The following is a 17,418-nucleotide window of genomic DNA, read 5'->3' as shown; positions in this document are numbered from 1 at the left end:
ACTAGAAGCTGGTCAGAACTTTAGCACTGGGGTATTATGAATATATGACCTCTGGGTGTTCAATGCAAAGTCTATATTTGATTCGGTTGCCGGGGCTAGAACGATGTATGTTTTTCGTTATGGCATATTTTATCCCTAGTTCTTCCATTCGTACAGCCTGAGTCGTGGTATGTAGTAGTAGTCGAATATCGGTATTTTTCACAAACTTTCCTGTTTTCTCTTTCACACTAATAAATAACCGCGTGCTCTTCGACTATGCTTTTCACGGAACTGAAATCTGTAAATCGTGTTCCCGCGCGCGAACATCACAGGGTGCAAACAGTTCCGAAGGGTCACTTTTTCATAGATGGCTAATCGTACTATCACAAGAAAACAAAGATATTTAATATGTATGACTGCTCTACATCATTTATCGTCTTATGTGTGTTCTTGAAGACTAGTCCCTACTAACGCGATATATATCCACGCACACCACAAAAACAAAATTAAGAACTGTGAAGCCTCACCTTTTTTTCACCCTGTGGAAAGAAAATATCAGAAGACATGTTAAGGGGTAATAGAGGCACCACAGTGGTTAATTAATACTATATATCTACTGGATGTTTCAAAATATTCAACGATGACTTATTTCAGCCATAAAAGATAATTCGGTGCGGTATGTGGAGGTGGATGCTCGTTTGTGCCGGTGCTCGTCAAGTACACCCTGCATGGCTGCTCGGCTGTCGGTTTATTGGCAATGAACGGTGATTTTTGCTCGAAACGCTTAAACAAGAGGCAGAAGCCACCGCCTTAAGAGATATTAGAAACAAAAAACACATTGAGAATCTCCTTTACGACTAACTCTGCAAAGAAGTCGCTATACTGACAGTGGCTCTCTTCCATCGCGGTTATTCGTGGTAGTATTGAGAGATTGTAATTTATGCCATTGATATAAAAGATGTAAAGGGCTTGGGCATGCATCAACTTGAACGGTGCATTATATTAACAAGCTTCCAAAACGTCTGTAATTACTATGAGAGCGACAATACCCGAACAGACTTTAACGTTACTCTGCGCAGCACAGTAACCGTCTTTGTCAAGTGCGAGATGGCCTTCAAATGCGGTAAGAACCGCTTCAGGGCTCACTTGTCAATCAAGTGTAAGCATGTAGATGAATAAAAAATATTTCAAAACTCACCTTGTCTTCAGCCTGTAAAATAAAATGCTATAGTCAAATTTACTGAAGTCACTGAAATCTCGGAGGCTTTCCTGCGGCAAATGTGCCCGGTAGCATCTATGGTATTTTCAATACTATATCTAACACCTCAGATCTCTCCTAAAACAAAGCTCGATCGAAAGAAATGAGTGAATAGCGCCAAGCGGGCGTTCACTTCGGAACTTGCCAGTGGACTTGAACTACGTTGGTCTGGAAATCATAACCTATTGTCGTGACGCTGGGACTAAGTCGACCCGGCCTTCACTTTGTAGCCTGCAGAGACTCGGGGTTGATGAGGGATTGAATCTTTGAAGTTGGTGAAATATGTACAAGCAGGTTTAATGGCACTTTGAGAAAACTTATTTACAAGATTATTTACAAGAAAAAGAAGGGTACATCAGCAAAATGGCAAGCGTTAAGAGTTCATAGCGAGAAGCGACTGGATGAGCCGTTTACCCAGGGCTCAGAGCGACATTTCGTGCTCTGCAGCGTCCTTAAAACCCCCTATGTCCAGCCCCTCTCTGAAGATGCTGACCAACCAAATCCAGGGCACGCCCCTCAGATATCGGCATCCAATCGAACACATCACTGCACTGATGGTCTGAAGCTCTGACTGGTCCGGCATTGATTCGTTGGGCGTGATCACTAGTTGGCGGGGAAAGCTTGGGAACGGCGAGGAGGTACATTTCTATTCTTCAGCCAAGAATCGGTAGGCTGGTTCCGGCAAGTAGATTTACTTCTCAGAAACCCAAGTGCACGTGCGCGCCGCATACGGCTCCCAGCATTGTCCCTTTCCAACAATTGCAAATCTTTCCTGCATTCCCAGGAAATCCTCTAATGGCCGTATGCGTCATGCTCCTTTCTTGTCCTGCACGTCAGCGGACGTGTCACTCTGTCGTCTCCTTTGTACAGTAGGCATTCCTCACTGGACGATAGGGCTTCTCGACGGGAAGGGTGAACAATTGAACCAAAGCACTTCCTGCTATTTCCCGCAGGGGGACATTTCTTTGTGTTTTTCTAGACGTTCTCTTGACAGGGTCAATTTGGCATTTGCAGGGTGTCCACAAAGCAAAACAGGCTTACACAAAAGGATTCCTGGAAACAGGCTCGCTTAGCGCCCTTGTACCAACAGCACATATCCACAGCACTTATCCTATGCCCACAGGCGAACAATAGAGCGCGCAAGTGCGGATGATGCACGGTCGTAACAGCCTCCTCCCCCGCCAGAAGAGTCACGGAGGGCAGCAGTCGCAGCTGCTGCATGAAGAGACGACTTAATGGCCTGCACGTGAACGCTTGAAGCTCGCTGTTGCTTGTCGCGTTGTCTTGATTGTTGTAGGCCAAATTGCTTGAGCTATCTGAAACTCAACCACATGTCCAAGCAAGCACTCGGCTCCCGTCTGAAGAGACCAGGTTAAAAGAAAACTGCCATCGTTGTTCGAGAAAAGCCCACACTCAAGACGTTAGGACCCACGTATGCCTAGAAAACCAAACGTGCTGCTTTACATAGTCACACATATACAAGCGCACGAAAAAAAAAAAACCTGATTATCAATTTGGATACATGGTGAGGAACACCTCGGACTGCTTAGAAACAGCGGCTAAGCGCGTCCGCATTCCCATTTAACTTCCCCTTTTTGTATCTTATTTCAAAATTGTACTGCTGTAAAATCAAGCTCCACCTAAGAAGGCGACTGTTCTTCGATGTCGCAGTTTGCAGCCAAGCCAGGGGACAATGGTCCGTCTCTACGGTGAATTTGGCCCCTCCAAGATAGCACTGCAATTTTTGAATGGCCCATACAATGCAAGCGCACACTTTCTCTGACGCGCAATAAGCCCTCTCTCTAGAACTCAGTTTTCTGCTCAGGTAGAGCACAGGGTACTCATTACCGTCGTCATCTCTCTGGCAGAGAACAGCACCTAGCCCTCGATCACTTGCATCACACTGGACCGTGAATTCTCGGTCATAGTCTGGAGCTCGCAATACCGGACGGCTAATCAGCACAGCCTTCAGGTTTACGAAGGAGGCTTCCTTTTGTTCGTCCCAGACTACATTTGTCGGTTCTGTCTTGCGGAGAGCGTCGGTCAGAGGGCTGGCCAAAGCTGAATAGTTAGGGATGTAGTGATTGTAGTACCCAGTCAGACCCAGGAATGCTCGAATTTCCGTCTTCGTGCTCGGCCGCGGGTAGTCTGCTACCGCAGAAATCTTAATCTCGCTGGGTTTCCTGAAACCTTGACCTACATTGTGACCCAAGTAGTCCACGGTCGCCCTTGCCAGGCAACATTTCTCGGCCTTTACGGTTAGTCCAGCTTGACGCAAAAGGCTCAGTACAGCTCTTAGATGTACCATATGGTCCGCCCATGAGTCGGAAAAAACCGCAATGTCGTCTAAATATGGCACCGCGAATGTTTCACACCCCTTTAAAACCCTATCCATGAGTCGGGAAAAACAAAATGGAGCATTTTTGAGCCCGAAACTCATCATTGTCGGCTGGTAGCTGCCCGCCGGAGTGACGAAAGCCGCATATCTGCTGGCGCGTTCAGTGAGCGGTACTTGCCAGTATCCTCGAGTAAGGTCCAGCGTAGTCACATATGCCGCTCTACTGACCTGTTCTACTCTCTCCTCAATATTCGGAATAGGATACACTTGATCCCTGGTGAGAGAATTTAGCTTTCGGTAGTCTACCACAGGCCTAGGGTCTTTACCTGGAGCTTCTACTAAGATCATAGGCGAAGCATAATCGCTTTCCGAGGGTTTTATTACTCCCAATTCCAGCATGCGATTTACTTCCTTATCCAGAATTTCTCTTTGCCTTGGAGAGAATCGGTAGCACCTTGATCGCACTGGCACGTCTGAAGTCAGCTCAATATCGTGCTCAGTCAAATCAGTCCTGCCTGGCCTGTCCACGAAGCAGGCCTCAAACTCTGTTATTATCTCGCCCAGATCGGACAGCTGGGATTTCTTTAGTTCTCCTATCTGCTCCGTCCTTTTGAGAAGCTCCTGTATCTTAGGATCATTGGCTTGCTCCATAGCTAAGTCCTCTCGGGTTCCACATAAAAGTCTCGTGAGATTACTCGACACTGGCGGCAAGAGGTTACTCTCAAGATCGTCCTCATTCCGCGTCTCATCAAGCTCACTTTCAAGTTGACTTATCTGAGATGCCTCGCTCTCAAAGTTTTCTGACCCGCTATCTTCCGCATCTACCACTGTTTTAGCTGCCATTTCCTCCGCTGTGGATTCTTCTGGAATGAGCAGTGTAGCTAGTTCTCGCGCCTTTGAACGTGTTAAGGCTTGCACAACTCTGTCTCCGAAAAGGATGCCCCTCTTTCGCAGTAGCATGTCCGATTTGTTGGAGAACAAATACGGATAGCACTTAGGAAGCTTTCCTGAAACGGCAGCCTCGGTTGTTAACTTGCCGAAAGGGCCCTCGATGACCACGTTCGCGATTGGCAAGCACACACTCTGTTCCTCCACTACCTGGCGGATCCGTGCACACTGTCCTGTATAGTCGGAAGGCGACACATACGCCGGATGGACAACATCCATCGTTGCGGCCGAATCGCGCAGTACCTTGCAAGGCTTCCCGTTGACTACTAGGTCATGCATGTAAGGTTCCAAAAGCTGCATATTTTCATCGCAGTCACTGACGTACGAGAAAGAAATCTTTTCTTTCCGGCAGTTGACGGCAATGTGACCCTGCTCGTTACACCTAAAGCATGTGAGCGGCTTCCTAGCCTCAAGCTTATTCTTTGTGTTCTGCGCGTTGGTCACTTCCCCACTTTTCTCACTGCCGTCCTTCCTAGGGAGTTTGCCTGAAGAAACCTTCATTTCTTCGTTTCCAACTCTAGCAAAGTGCCTTTCCTGACGGTTATTCCCACTCAATTTGGGATTGCGGGGCCTATCCACTACTGGGTTGTTGAATTGTCGGCGCGAAGCATACTCCTCAATGAGTTCAGCAGCTTCAGTTGCCGACTTAATGTCGCCTCGGTCCTGTAACCAATTTCTTTCTTTTTCTGGGAGGCAGTTATAAAACCGCTCCAAAAGAATTCGCTCGACTACAGCGTCCCTATCACTGTAGGAATCAGTGCTCTTTAGCCACTCGCCCAAATTGACTCTTAAATTGTATAGGAATTCAGGGTAACTCTCGTCCCTGGACCTGGTAGCTTTCCGAAAACGTTGTCTGAACGCCTCGGCGCTAAGCCTATACTTTCTCAGAAGGCAAGCTTTGACCTTCTCGTAGTTGTCCGCGTCCTCCTTGCTTAGCCGCGCGACAACCTCCGCTGCCTCGCAGGGCAGAACCGTCAATAATCTCTGAGACCAAGTGTCTCGCTGGAAGGACAGTTTTTCGCAGGTTCGCTCAAAGTTAGCCAGATACAGACCGATATCCCCTGATATCACATATGGCTGCATGTACTTTGACATCTTGAAATCTGCCTCCTTGTTGAGAAGAGGTACCGCTAGCTGGGGACAATTGCCCGACCTCTTGCTCAACTCTAGTTCTAATTTCCGGAGCTCAATTTCTTGGTCCAGCTTTTTTGCTTCTCTTTCACGCTTCTTTTCCTCTTTTTCCCACTCACGTTCGTGCTCCTTTTCCTCTTTTTCCCGCTCTTTCTGCTGTCTGAGCTGCTCCTTTTTTTGACCGATGAGGTTCCATGCTTCACTGAGCTCCTCATCATCGGTTCCCAGATCAGTGATTGCCTTTATAATCAAGGGTTTTCGTGCCAAACCACTTGTATCAATTCCCAATTCCTCACACAATTGCAACAGTTCCGGTTTCTGCAGCTTTTGTAGCTCCATGATCGCTCCGAGTGTCGGCTACTTCCAAAACAACAGTGCAAACTACCAAACCTAAAGGCGTTTCAACACTTTTACCAGTTCTAAAATCTAACCCTGTTCTAGAACCTGGTCCACATCAGAAGAAAAGCCAAGCACTCACCCACACATGCGATCGATGTTCCGAGCTGCTTTCTTGTTGGCCGATTGTTGCTCCTGCTTGTTGCTTGAGATGCCACCTCCGATCACCAGATGTTGTGGCTTGTAGATTCTGATCCACCTCGAATCACCAGATGTTGCAGCTTGTAGATCCAGATCCCACCGCTGGTCACCAGTTGTCGTGACGCTGGGACTAAGTCGACCCGGCCTTCACTTGGTAGCGTGCAGAGACTCGGGGTTGATGAGGGATTGAATCTTTGAAGTTGGTGAAATATGTACAAGCAGGTTTAATGGCACTTTGAGAAAACTTATTTACAAGATTATTTACAAGAAAAAGAAGGGTACATCAGCAAAATGGCAAGCGTTAAGAGTTCATAGCGAGAAGCGACTGGATGAGCCGTTTACCCAGGGCGCAGAGCGACATTTCGTGCTCTGCAGCGTCCTTATAACCCCCTATGTCCAGCCCCTCTCTGAAGATGCTGACCAACCAAATCCAGGGCACGCCCCTCAGATATCGGCATCCAATCGAACACATCACTGCACTGATGGTCTGAAGCTCTGACTGGTCCGGCATTGATTCGTTGGGCGTGATCACTAGTTGGCGGGAAAAGCTTGGGAACGGCGAGGAGGTACATTTCTATTCTTCAGCCAAGAATCGGTAGGCTGGTTCCGGCAAGTGGATTTACTTCTCAGAAACCCAAGTGCACGTGCGCGCCGCATACGGCTCCCAGCATTGTCCCTTTCCAACAATTGCAAATCTTTCCTGCATTCCCAGGAAATCCTCTAATAGCCGTATGCGTCATGCTCCTTTCTTGTCCTGCACGTCAGCGGACGTGTCACTCTGTCGTCTCCTTTGTACAGTAGGCATTCCTCACTGGACGATAGGGCTTCTCGACGGGAAGGGTGAACAATTGAACCAAAGCACTTCCTGCTATTTCCCGCAGGGGGACATTTCTTTGTGTTTTTCTAGACGTTCTCTTGACAGGGTCAATTTGGCATTTGCAGGGTGTCCACAAAGCAAAACAGGCTTACACAAAAGGATTCCTGGAAACAGGCTCGCTTAGCGCCCTTGTACCAACAGCACATATCCACAGCACTTATCCTATGCCCACAGGCGAACAATAGAGCGCGCAAGTGCGGATGATGCACGGTCGTAACACTATTTAGTGCATGCTGACATGCAATATAGGCCATAGTAAGTAACTTTAGGGAGCGCTCACAGTGATTTCCGCACATTTGTCGTAGGGTACGTAGGATGTTTCTTTTTTATATATATACAGTTTTATCATCCACGAATCTCGAAATGGCGTGCTTGTCCTTTTTTATTCTATTACAAATTAGATTTTAGCAGATTATGCTATATGGACTGTAGTGACCGCACCGTTCCAGTCTACAGCGACAGAACTAAACACAGCCGTTACCTTCCTTTACAGCGCCTTCCCATTCACGAAAACTTACCGTGCAGATGCAGCTTAGCAAACCAGTCTTACACATACAAATTCCGTGATGCAGTTATCTGGCCGAGAAGTTATTGGCATCAGCTGTTCACAACCGAAGAATTCATAACCGCTAACTTTATAACGGGTGTCTCGTTTAAAAGCAAGAAATATAGGCCATTAATGGTGTTTAACTAATGCAACACATTTTACATACAAAGGCTGTTGTATAGTACCTATTTTGAATATTGACAAAATGCAGTCAGGGCTGTTCTGGCTATAGGAAGAAGGAAACGAAAATAAACAGGCCTGCTACTGGTTCTGTAGCTGAGCCACCTCCGCTGCTGTTGTGGCAGCAGGAAGAAGGAAAAGAAAATGCGCGGGCCTGCTACTGGCTCTGTAGCTGAACCACCTCCGCTGCCTCGTGCGACAGAAGACAAAATAAAGAAGAAATAAAAGGAAGAAGGAGAGAAAGACGCGCGCCGCAACAACAGCCGTCGTCACCACCGTAACGGTGGAGGGTGCAATGACGGCCTACAAAAGATACAAATTCTGTGGCAGGCTAGCACCCGCCGCAAGCAGCAGTGGCCTACCTGTGCCAGCCCCATCAGGGGAGTACCTCTCACTCCACTGTGCGGACATACGAGAAAATAGAGAAGAAAAAAGAAGGGAGAGAAAGACGAGCGCCGCCACAACAGCCGTTGTCCACCACCGAAGCAGTGGTGGGTGCAATGACGGCCTAAAACAGATAAAATTCGGTGGCTGGCTAGCCAATGCCACGAGCGGCGATGACCTACCATCCCAGCCTCGTAGGGCTAGGAACTGCCACCCTTCAACGTTGTACTGACAATGCTACCCTAACGTGGCTGCCATAATTGATCCCTTTTTTTATTGGGGGCCGTGGAACTCTGCCTTAGCGGCTCCCATCTGTACCCTCGTTCTCTGGCATGCACTTTTCTATGCGTTTAATCTCTAATCCCTTCATTTATGCCTATGTTACCTTCCCGATACTCATTGCATATATTCGTAAATTACTCAATTATTTAAAATACATTGTCATCATCATCAGCGGGACTATACCCGTTCTATGGCAAAAGCCTATCGCATATTCCTCCAATTAAGCCGGTCACGTGCTAGCTCCACCCACTTTACCCCAGCGAACTTCTTAACCTCATCCTCCACCCCTCTAATGTTCTTCCGCCTCTTGCTGCACTTTCCTTCCCTTAACATCCAATGGCTAAAATGCCCGACTACTCTGCCGGAGTGCCCGGGTTCGATCCCGATCACCGGCGGCTGCGTTTCGTTCGAGGCGAAACGAAGAAGCGTCCGTGTGCTGTGCGATGTAAGTGCACGTTAAAGATTCCCAGATGGTCGAAATTCTGCACTACATCCCCTTTTTCTCGTTCCACTTTCAATCCCACCTTTCTTTCTTCCCTCGCGGCGCGGGTCAGGTGTCCGCAGAAACAAGTGTGACAGATACTGCGCCTTTCCCTTCCTGTGAACTAATTATTTACCCTTAGCAACCATCGATTATCCTATCTTCGCACTACGTGTCCTGTCCATGCCCATTTCTTTTTGATTTCGACCTTCTCAGAGGAGGTCAGTGGAGTACCTTCTGACCCACTCTGCACGCTCCCTGCCTCTTAACGTTACAACTACCATTTTTCGTTGCATAGCTCTCCACGTTCTCCTCACCTTAAGTAGAACCCTTTTCGTTAGCCTCAACGTTTCAGCCCCATAGGCGAATACCGTTAAGATGCAACTGATACAAACTTTCCTTGAGCGATACCGGTAAGCTGCTAGTCATAATGTGCGACTGCGTTCGAAATGCGCTCCATCCCCCCAATCTTAATCGCCGAGTTATTTCCCTTTCGTGGTCGAGGTCTGCGGTTATTACCTTTCCTAAGTATGCATGTTCGCCTACCACTACCAGCGCTTCGCTACGTATTCTAAACTGATGTTCATTTCCCAGGCTGTTCAAATTTACCTTTAGGCCTACCTTTCTGCTTCTCCTATCTAAGTCATTAATCATTCGTTGCAACTGTTCCCCTAAGTTACTTAGCGAGGCAATGTCGTTAGCGAATGCAAATTCGCTGATGACATTCCCTTATATATGACGTACCCTTCGACATAATTATAATGTCCTGTTTTAACCAAGTCGTACGAATGCGCGTGGATGGTTTGAAGTAGCGCGTCTCACTCGTGGTCTATAGGTGTTCCGAGTGTTTGATTCCGACGAGAAAGGAGCTCTGCCTATTCTACCATATCTCATAGTCTTGTGACGTCACGCAAGTTTCCAATCATTCAATGCCCGGCCCTACCGCCTACGAATTCCACGTGACAGAGGCAAGTTCGTTATTTTTCGCCAAAATGCCGAAGCCGACAACACCGACGCAATCTTCGACACCGGATTTTATAGAGAAGTGTTCCTCAAATGAGGGTCCGCAGACACCAAAAGGTCGAAAAAAAAAATAGAAGTCGAGCGATAGTTATGGCCTGGTTAGAAACAGTTTTGCAGGGTTAAAGTTTGAAGCACGGAGGTTATAAGCCTACATTAGTTTGTCAAAGTGAAATAAACGCCGGATGAGTGCGGAAACGTAGACTGCGCGAGAGAGAGAGAGCTTCTACCCCTTCTAACGGTATGCATACCGGCGCCGATTCGTCGCCTCTTCCACACGTCATCTGCAGGCCACCGTGGACCTTCTCGCGGAACTGCTAGGTTTCACTGCTAGGTTTTCAAGCCGTCAGCGTGTTACCGTTGCAAAGAAGAAGAAGAAGGCATGAGCCAAGAATGGCTTTCGCTTTAAAACAATGCTGCTTCCTGTTCTGCATGCGCCCCCATAGCTGAAACTGGGGCTCTCCAGAAGTCCTTCAGTACAAGATATTCAGGCAAATTATATCGTATGCGGCATAAATGCATACAACATGCCCGAAACTTAAAGCAGCCCTTGTGTGTCTTGGCTTCGGGTGAAGTGTTATTATCGAAAGCATTTGCGCTTTTTTTGCAGAGGAATTATGTCTCGGTCTCTGCTCTCCAAGGCAAAAATGGATGACACATGGGCTGACTGCAATTTCCGCCCTCATAAGGAAATATTATATAGGAAACATGTCGCTATGGCGACGCTATGGCTTACAGAACTCGCAAGGTTAATTCCGACTCCCCCTAGCAACCAAATCACCTCAACCTCACTCACTCCCAGAGCCAAAAGGGTCGCTGGATCATCGATGGTATACTCCGAAGAAGGTTCCATGGGCGAAAAACATACACTGGCGTGCACGCCAATTTCCAGAACTCGAAAGTCATGAAGAAATTCAATTATCTTGCCACTTAGAGGCAAAGCCTTCCGTTTAAACATCTGCCGCAAAAATTCAACAAAATGATACATGCAATTAGACAAGTAACACGATACACACTTGGGCGCCTTTTAGAAACACAGTTTGAAAGAATCGCACCATCGCACGAGTTGAAAGAGTTTAGTTTCACAAAAAGAACTTCGGGCGTTAGCAGCTAATACCTCTCACTATGCCGCAGAGAATTCAATTAGTCACAAGACTTTATTTTTTATATTAAACTAAACCAGAGGAACCAGTTCTCCAGAGGACGTCTCTAAAGAAAGACACTTTAGTATATATTGAGAGAAAAAGAACAAAAGGCAAACAGTTACCTGCATGACTTGCAGCATCTCGTACTGGAAGATAAAAGAAAATGCACACTTGCATGAGTGTTTCCAGCTGCGTATGCACGGAAAAGCTCCAAAAAAAGCAGTGTTCTAAGCCTACATTAGTTTGAAGTTTCCGCCGACAAGTCACTATCTCTACCACCTGTGTTTGCCAGTGCCGAGCACTTCCAGTGGTCATAAAAGTATACCAACTAAATGCAAGCAGTTGCGAATGCCAGGAACTTCAAGACATTACAAAATATATTCCGCACCCTTATGAGCTGCTATTGCTCTTACCGAAACCACCAACAAATGTAAGTAGCAATCAATATATATATAGAAACACTCGTTTTCAGAATACCCACTGGAAGATTTGCACCGAGCTTTCTATAACTATTAGCCTACAGAAGCGCGCAAGAAGTTTTCCTCTGCCCCCCCCCCCCCCCCCCCAGCTCAAAAAAAAAATATTGTTTCAATATGCCGACTTTCTACCAGTTACGTGGCCTAACTAATTAAACTTTTCTGAGCAACCTTCACTAAGAGTTTCAAGTGCAGACATTTTCCGCACTAATACAAGGTACCTGACGTTATCCCCTTCAGCTTGCCTAAGCCAAGCGTAACCTAACCTGCCGTTCTTTATGTTGGCTTATCGGTAGCATCGGAGCGAGTAGCACGAAGCGTGACGTGGATAAAGAAAAGTATTTTGAAACATTCGCAAATGTGGAACACCAAACAAAGCACGAAGCATGTCAGCGCCTGTCCTGTGTGCCTATTTGTGAGTGTCTATTTGTTAGTGCTGTTAACTATTTTAAAGCATGAATCTCTAGCAATCTGCTAATAAGCAAGTTCTTGGGTGGGATATTGCAGCAATAATCACATCTAAATAACTGGGTCAAAAGCTGGCTCCTCCACGCTCCTTATGAGTTATGAAGCCCAAGCATACAATCTGATTTTTTTGTTCTTTCTTTTTTTATAATACGATCACGTTTCGACCAGAGCTCTAATACATTCCTGCAACCATTGCATGTTACCTGTACTCACCTATGGGGCTGAAATATGGAGTCTAACGCTAACAAAAAAGTTGTACTTAATTTGGAAACAACGCAGAGAGCTATGGAACGGAAAATGATAGGTATAACGTTAAGAGATAGGAAACTTGCAGAATGGATTAGAGGACTAACTCGACTTAATGACATTCTAGTGGTAATCAAGATGAAGAAATGGGCATAGGCATGTAGTACGAAGAGAAGATAACCGATGGTCGGAAATGGTAACAAATTGAATACTAAGGGAAGGAAAGCGTAACAGGGAGCGGAGGAAAGTCAGGTGGGCGCATAAGGTTAAGAAGTTCACAGGGATGCAGCTAGCACAAAACCGGGTTAATTGGAGGAATAAGAGAGAGGTATTCGCCCTGCAGTGGGTATAATTAGGCTAATGTTACTGATAATGATGATGTAAAACATTCCTAAACGGGGAAATTCTAATCGCATAACAAGAAGCAGTTGTAACAACAGAACACAATACGCTGGTCATTTAAACCCGGCCGTAATACCTTCCTAGACAGGTGAATTCTAATGGCATCTTCAGAGAACCCCTTATCACAACTGAGCAGTTGTTACTTTTTTCTCGCTCCGTCAGTAATCATTCACTCACACACTTGCGCGCCATCTTCAAAGTCGATGCGAAAAAAAAAAAAGAAAAAAGAGGTGAAGACAAATCAGCCTCACTTTGTGAAGTATAGTTGAGAAAAACAGCAACCGGGAGAAATCTAAAGATACGCCCCCGAACGAACACATTAGCCTTGTTATTTACGCGGCATTACGCTTCAGTGATGATGCTGCTCTATCCAGCATTGTAGCGCTGAGCTGGATGGCTGAGCCACCTATTCTTGCGAAGTCTGACATGCAATCGCGCGTTCCATTTACAGGGTGCTCTGTCTTACGAAATCATACGGGACTTATCAAATTATGATAGTTGGAAAGACGTAATCTGATTCACGTAAACCGGGTAAAAAGTGCTCTGCAGATTAATCGTAAAACAAGGCAACATATTTGCGCATTACATGCTATTTGGTATTTTATTTCCTTACATGTACGGCATGTAATATGTTCTCTACATCGACAAAATTAATAAAGAACAATAAGACGGGAACTTCTTATACGCGTATTCTTTAAAAGACATATTGAGGCTTCGGCGACAGTGGAGAAAAATATAATTCTTTTAACACTAGTTGAGTATCTAGCCCGCGTATAGACCAAGAAAACACACAAAAAAAAGAAAGGTACTGAAACCGGTGTGCTTACCGAGTGCCCTTTGGCCTTGTGGCGTCGTCTGAAGCGCTGTTAAGCGAAGATTCTTTAATTGTGGTGCATAGTTGAGCAGGTGCTGAGAGCCTGAATTTTTCTAGTGTAGCTTCTTATATTTCTCTCAAGCTTCATGCCCAGATATCGCGACTTTTTTGCTGGCGAGGCATTTGATGCGTTATACTAGTGCGGTCGTTGGCAAAAAAAGCCGTGATATCTGGGGATGAAGCCTCGGAGCACTCTTAGAACAAAATCAGTATAATTTACAGCTGTGAGTTCGTTTCGGACTAGTTAGAGCGCAGAAAGATCAACTTCGCTAGTCACTGCATTACATTTGACATAGCTGAACATCACGCGTAGAGAACTCTCTCTCGCTCTGTGCAGTGCATGTCATTGTCCCCATCAAATTTCTTCCATGCAGACGCACTGATTTCCATTGCAAAAGCGAAAATGGGGGGGGGGGGGGGGGGGTCGAGAGACTGACGATTACGATATTATGTAATGCGAAATTCGAACGGAGATATGCATGTATTAATGCGAAAGCATTATTTCGCTATGTTCACAGATTTCTGTCCGCAGAACGTGTCCACAAAATCGTGTCCGCCGCAGTTGTGAGTAATTGAGAAACGGTAGAGGTTAATAAGTGGTGTCAATCGATAGAGGGTGCCGTAATGTTGTGTACAAAAAAAATAATTAAGCCAATGAGTGAATTATATAATTAGAATAACTGGTTCACAGGAAAGGAAAGCGCAGTATCTGTCGCACTTGTTCTATGGACACCTGAACAGCACCGTAAGGGAGGGGAGGAAAGTGGGAATGAAAGCGGGAAGAGCGATAGGGGTGTCGTAATGGATTTCATGTCAAGGATGTGGCGTCACTCAACCGGAAGTAGAGCCGAAAAAAAAAAGCATAGGAAGAGACTACGCGCAATTTGAAAGTGCCAAAGTCTAAAATGGGTAAACAAGTAGTAAATTAATGCGACGTAGAGAATGTGACGTCACGCAACCGGAAGTAGACCCAAAAAAGGGGCATAGGAAGGTACTGGCGTGCAACTTGAAAGTACCAAAGACTAAAATGGGTAAACAAGAAATGAATTAGGCAGCTAGAAGCAACCAGAAGCAACCAACACCAGCATCCGTGCTTTCGCATTACTCCAATGCAGGTTCTGCAGTGCTCCTTAATTTTTTAGTTTTGCAATATGCTGAGGAAAAGAATTTGACAAAATGTGTAGTAAGTGCGCACGTAACAGCCGCATATTGGCGGTACTCACCTATGGAGCAGAAATGTGGAAGCGGACGAATAAAGTTCTCCGTAATTTGAGAACAAAGAAAGCTATGCAACGAAAATTTATAGTGTATAGTGAAGAGACAGGAAACACGCATATAGAGTGGGGTCTGAGAACTAAAGAGTCTATATACTAGTAGAAATCAAGAAAGAGACATAGGCACCAGTGGGGTACGTAATGCGAAGGCAAGGTAACCGGTGGATTCAAAAGAAAGACAAGCGTAGCAAGAGGTGGCAGAAAGATAAGCGGGCGGATGAGATCAAGAACTGTGGCGGGGATTATAATGTTGCACCTGGCACAGAACCGCGGTAATAGAAGGAACATGGCAGAGGCATTTCGCTGCAGTTGATGTTGTCTGGCTGATAATGATCAAATACATTTACTCACATGTTTCTCTATACGTGCAATTCGAGCTCACTCTGCGTTATCCCCCACAAGCATCCTTCAACTCGCACAGTCTTTGACCAGCAATACATTGTTATAAAGGATGTGCTTCCATGACAACGCCGCTGCGCTCCAACGAGCTCGCCTTCAGCAGCGCGTGGTCGATGTGGGCGCGTTACTTTCCTGTGCACAAACATACTCCGCTAATATTTTGCGCATTCCTTAAGCGCCGCCTTTGAAGGCATGATGCGACTGCTTTAATGGCTCCCCGCTGTTGTGCCTGTTGCCCTTCCCGTCGTGCTGTGTGCCACAGCCAGCATGCGTCACGCGTGTTTGTTTAGTGTCTGTATCCTGCACCCCGAGCGAAGTGAAATAAACGGGCAGTCTTCTTTCTACGTTCTCCGAGAGCAACAGTGATAATTTCTTAGTAATGACATGCTGAGTATGTGGAGAGGTTGCGGAGGGGGGGGGGGGCGTGGAAAGGGGTTTGGTTGTGTAGATATTTTGCTCCGCTGAGCATCAGATGCTCTGTCACCGGTCCTGTGACGCATACGACTTGGTGTCCGCCGTGGGATACATCGCACCTGCACGGTATTCACCCCAGCGACATATGAAGAACGGCACCGATTAACGGATGTTGCCTGCCAAAGCCGCCATGTCGGACGAAGAAAAGTCAGCTCCACAGTTCAATGCTGCAGGAATAAGGAAGATCAGGAGTTTCATACAATTCGAAGACCATCGCTATGCTTCGGGCCTCTACCAGCACCATACGAAGTTCAAGGTAGGAGCTGGCTACGCACCGTGGCCTCCCAAGTAGTCCACCATGTCCTTGACACTCTAGCGCTGACCACAGAAAGGAGCTCGATAGATGCGGCGAGAAAAACCCACCGACCACTTCATTCATCCGGCCAACCAGGTCTACGAAAGCAATTGTTCCCCCGACGAGTACAGGGAAAGCCGGATCGATTGACGAATTCTACACCACGCTATGAGTCCTTGTGAAAAATTGGAGTAATGACTCTGCCGATGTTGAACGAGCCTGACCGAACGGGTCAGGCTCGTTGTCGGTCTTCTTGACATCATCCTTGTGCACTAAATGCGCGGCAATCCAAAGCTGACATTAGAGAAGGGAATTCACGAAGACGTCGTGAAAACTTGCTCAGCAGTCTCCCAAAGAGGACAGAGTCCTGCGATTGTGGATTTGTCGACCGGAACCCTTCCAGAGTGGATGTCATTGCCTGAAACAAGCGATAGCAATACGGCGGGAAGCGGACACAGCAACCCACAGCAAAGACTACGCGACAGTGCAACTGCTCTGTGTTTATGTGCGTGTGCGTGTGTAGGGGGGAAGCTATTAGTAGTGTGTGTGTCCGGCTTGAACACAAAGTGCCACAAGTGCGGTAAAAATGGAATGATTCGTCGCAACAAGGAAGCGCTTTTACCAAAAAACTTAGGCGGGATGCCAGTCAGGGAGGAAACGGGAGAAATTTTTCTAGGCATTGTTTAAGGCATAGGAGTAAGGCACGTTGTGTGCAGGTCTAGATAAACTCGTTGCCAGTTTTGGCGAAGATAGTCTGCTGCTAAAGTAACGGTTTTGCCAGCAATGTTTCCAGGCATTCCTACAAAACTCAATAAATTGCATAGAGCTCCAACTGGCGCAGGTAGAATTCGCTTCCAAGTGCTAGGCAAGTTCTTGGGGGAAATTAGCTACAAAGATGAACTTCAAATCAGACGTGTTATGTCATCAGTCCACTCAGGTATGCACTCTATAGGTTTACCAGCACACGAAGCACTTGGAGTAGTTAAGTTCGTGGAGACGGTTAGCACTGACAGAGAGCACTATGAGGTATTTTATCTCACGCACTTGCCGGCTTAGTAATAATGCCAGGAGAATACAAAATTCGTCTCCGTGCAGATGTTCTTCCTCATGCTTTAAGTGCTACACGCATAGTATACCCATACCGCTAAGGGGACCACTGATGCGCGAGTGAAGCCGATGGGTGTCATTAGAAAAGTAGATAGCCCTAACTAGTGGTGTGCATGATTCAGTCGTGAAATCGTCGGGAGAAGACGGAGTGTGTGTGGACCACACGAAATTAAGTACCACTGTCTTTAGCGAGCGTTTCACGCCTCCCGAAATTCATCAAGCTCTTAGGTCACTTTTACGGGCAAAGTAGTCTTCAAAGGCAGATCCTAATTTTGGATTTTACCAGACAACTGAGT

General features: G+C 46.5%; 1 long non-coding RNA gene across 1 annotated transcript; it reads right to left on the bottom strand.

The window, feature by feature from the left end:
- Positions 1-1,176: 1,176 nt before the first annotated feature.
- Positions 1,177-13,889, bottom strand: LOC146209434 (uncharacterized). The gene is made up of 3 exons (XR_014703440.1): positions 13,527-13,889; positions 11,230-11,253; positions 1,177-1,189 (listed from the first exon to the last, which is right to left on the bottom strand). It is a non-coding gene; the product is annotated as an uncharacterized LOC146209434 (long non-coding RNA).
- Positions 13,890-17,418: the final 3,529 nt, after the last annotated feature.

This window comes from Amblyomma maculatum, chromosome 1 (assembly GCF_055883805.1).
Source record: "Amblyomma maculatum isolate TAMU_Amacu chromosome 1, ASM5588380v1, whole genome shotgun sequence".
NCBI lineage: Eukaryota > Metazoa > Arthropoda > Arachnida > Ixodida > Ixodidae > Amblyomma > Amblyomma maculatum.
Note: the sequence above shows the minus strand (reverse complement) of the source record. Positions and strands in the feature narration are given on the sequence as shown.